The 3858-nt window shown below is 44.4% G+C and overlaps 1 long non-coding RNA gene across 1 annotated transcript in view; it reads right to left on the reverse strand.

Moving 5' to 3' along the window:
- LOC116091783 overlaps positions 1-2237 on the reverse strand; it is a 5654-nt gene extending 3417 nt beyond the window's left edge. Inside the window, exon 1 of the long non-coding RNA XR_004119086.1 lies at positions 2123-2237. This is a non-coding gene — a long non-coding RNA (uncharacterized LOC116091783). The remainder of the gene's footprint in view (positions 1-2122) is intronic.
- Positions 2238-3858: the final 1621 nt, after the last annotated feature.

Consider the following 3858-nt stretch of genomic DNA (forward strand, 5'->3'; position numbering starts at 1 on the left):
CCACCTTCTTCACCCCCTGACATCCACCAAACTCTGTCCTATCTTCACCAACTCTTTCATTATAACAGCCAAGCATTGTCTTCTTTTGTTAAGACCCACCTAGAGCCTACTCCTGAGTACTTAAGTTTCTTAAAATCTATCACTGCTTCTTGCAAAATCGGTCAGAAATCTGACTCCAACTCAAGGTATGGAAGCACCCCTTTTCCTACACATTAGACTAGAGGTTCCCTTCCTGGAAATGATTGGCAACTTGACTTTACCCACATGCCCACTGTCAGGTGTGCCAAGTATCTCCTGGTCTTGGAGGACACCTTTTTGGAGGGTGAGTAGAGGCATTTCCCACAACTAACAAAAGGGCTCAGACAGTCTCTGATCCCTTCCTCCAAGAGATCATCCCCCAGTTTGGTGTCCCAGCCTCTCTCCAATCAGACAATGGTCCTAAATTTACTTCCCAAGTCTCTCAAATCCTATCTAAGGCCTTAGACATCCCCTGGCATTTTAACATTCCTTACCACCCTCAATCTTCTGGTAAGGTAGAAAGAACTAACCACTCTTTAAAAACCACTCTTGTTAAGCTGACACAGGGACTTCAACTTGATTGGGTAAAACTCCTACTTCTGACCCTTTTTAGGTTATAAGCTCTCTCCAAGTGACCTCTCCTCATCTCTCCCTTTGAACTCATGTATGGACATCTAGTTTTAACTCCTGGTCTTCAACCGAAATGCTCTCCCCTCCCAGATCATCTACTTACCCCATGACTTTGCCACCTTCGTTTTCTCCTATGGAACTTCGCTGACCACCATCTACCTTGGCCACACACTGTCTCCTGTCCACTGCCCATCAACAATGGAGACCAAGTCCTTCTATCCCCTCTAGGTCATCAGCCCTCACCACTCTCCCCTAAATGACAGGGCCCTTTTAAGGTAATTCTTGTGACCCCTATAGCTGCTAAACTTGAGGGACTCTCTCATTGGGTCCATCTGTCTCACCTCAAACCTTTCATTCTTCCCCTAAAAATGACTCTTATTCCTACATCTTAACAGGACTATGCTCTGTTAAGCTCCAGAGGACAACGAGACTGCCCACCTTGTCCTCAATCCTAGAAAATGAGACTCCACTCCGGGAGCTGAGCTTGACCTCACTGGATTAGACATGGGTTTCTTGTCCTCCCCCTGTTGTTCATTTCCATCCAGGGTAACCCTTACATCTGTAGACTCAAGGTTCAAGAAACCCCCTCAGATAGCAAACATTCTTTCCAAATAGGGTCAGGAAACTGCTCCATAGCTGGATGCCAGGAACCAATCCAAATTGCTATCATCCGTATATCTGTAATCCCATCTAAATATTATGATCTCTATACTTGCTTTCCCTTTGACAAGACAAAAGATTATTGTAGAAAATGACCAGATGAATATGGGGGCTGCCCATATCAGTCTTGTCAGATTCATATGCTAGGATCATGGATCAATCATTTCTTCTATCAACACTGTAAGATACACTTTTTCTACATACAAGACCGATGGTATTCCAGGTGGGAGAAAGGAGTTGTTAGTACGCTCTACCATAAAAGTCAGCCTGGGTCCCCAATAAGTACCATCCATATCCAGAGAAAATACATCTTAATTATCCAACCCCTAGATATTGGAAAAGCAGGGGACATAATCAAACACTCCTCTGAGGTCCTTACGTGTTTGACATCACCCCTTAAAAATGGCACTAACTTGTCATTTCACCTTTTACTTCAGACCTTGACCTCAGCATACCAACTCCTCAATGTCAGTAGACCTGGATGCTTTAAAGATTGCTGGTTATGTGTACCCCCTGGAACTAACTCACAATTGTCACTTACAGTGTCTCCAGTGATACTTCCAAGTAACATTACCTCACCCTTCGTCAGCTGCCCTGGCTCCAGTGTCGCCATGACTCTATACCTTAGCTCTGTCCCTCTCTTTGGTGTGGCAAACTGTTTTAAGGCCTCTGGGACTCATTCAGTGGGAATGGTGAGCTCCCTAGAGTGCAATAGAACCATAACCTTTGATATATCATCTCTGCCACAATGCCCTGCAGTCCAAAACACACAGAAGAGCTGCTGTCCACAGAGTAGCTTGATGTGAACATTTACCAAGTAGATCCTGATCGTGAAAGCCAGCTATCCCCCATTGATGATGCCCCTAGACAGCAGGAAGTAGCTTAAGAGACACGATGCCCTCGTTCCCTTTTCACCATCAGCTTTCCATTCCCCTTTTCTTTCCTTCTCTTTTTAATAACAAGAAGGGAGGTGTGTTGGCATCAGGGGCTCTGTGATGTCACCTAGGCAGGCCTCACAGATCTGTCGCCAAGGCAACAGCCACCAGATTCCTAGAATCCATTGGACTCACCTCCCACCTTTACTTGTGAATACCATGTCACCACCCATATATATGGGGAATACTTGATCTCTGTCTCTCCCCCTCTTCTCTTTCTGCTACTACCCCATTTCTCTCTCCTAATTAAACCTCTTACATGTAGAACTGTTTGGGGCTAGTGTGTGATGTGTCCTGATGCAAGCCGCCATTCTAACACATCAGTCACCTCAAAACATGATTGTGGAAGACCAGAATAAGCTGCACCAAAATATCTATCTTTGGCCTGAAGAATATTTTAGGCATCCTATTTTGGAAAACTGCAGACAAGCAGATGCACTGAAAATAGAGGTTACCCAACAGAAAATGTCTGGGGGTGTTTCCTTGTCTCTCCCTCCAAAAAGAATAACTAAAATATCACAGAGATTCTTTTTTTTTTTAATCATTCGTAACAGAGTAGTATCTTTATTTTAATCAGTAAATCCACATTTTTTATTTATTTTAAACTCCAGATTTTAATCCCCACCTGGTCCACCCCCCAACTGTTCCACATATCATACCTCCCCATTCCCCAGTCTCCATGAGGATGCCCCCAACTCCATGCCCCCAGATCTCTAATCTCCCTGGGGACCCCAGTCTCTTGATGGTGCCATCTTCTCTGACTAAACCCAGACCCAGTAGTATTCTGCTGTATAAGTGTTGGGGGCCTCATATCAGCTGGTGTATGCTGCCTGGTTGGTGTTCCAGTATATGAGAGACCTTTTCCTCAGGCTCTTCTCTATTTCCATCCCTGTAGTTCTTTCAGACAGGAACAATTATGGGTCAGAGTTTTGACTGTGGGATAGCAACCCCATCTCTCAGTGATGCCCTGTCTTCCTTCTGGAGGTAAGCTCTACAAGTTCCCTCTCCCCAGTGTAGGGCATTTCATATAAGGTCCCTCCCTTTGATTCCTGAGATTCTCTCACCTCCCAGGTCTCTCATGCATTTTGCAGGGTTCCCCCAACCTCCTACGTCCTAAGGTTGCATGTTTCCATTCTTTCTGCTGGCCCTCATGAATTTCAGTCCTTTATCCCCACCCAAGAGGGGGGACCTTTGGAGGGAAAGGGAATGGGAGGGTGTGGAGAAGGGAACAATGATCCAGAGATTCTTACAAATGGCAAAAATCCTAACTCATACCTGCATGATAAAATTTAACCATCTTTTTAATGATTTTCTCGACTCCCCAGAATATATCTTAAGTTTCTTAAGTTGGTATTTAATAGTGTATGAGGTGTGTGTGTGTGGTGTGTGTGTGTGTGTGTGTGTGTGTATGTGTGTGTGTGTGTGTATAGTTTTTGAGACAATGTAGACCACATTTCTCCTACAATCATTGTGCCACCATTGCACTAACATATCTGGCAGACAGAAGGCCTTTATAGATCAAAAGGCTTTTGTCTGGAATGGTGATTTAAATACCTCCTTTAGTAGCATGCAGAGTAACTTCCTGAACCAAAGATACTAGCAAGGATTGCTAAAA

This window comes from Mastomys coucha, chromosome X, assembly GCF_008632895.1.
Source record: "Mastomys coucha isolate ucsf_1 chromosome X, UCSF_Mcou_1, whole genome shotgun sequence".
NCBI classification, from domain to species: Eukaryota; Metazoa; Chordata; class Mammalia; order Rodentia; family Muridae; genus Mastomys; species Mastomys coucha.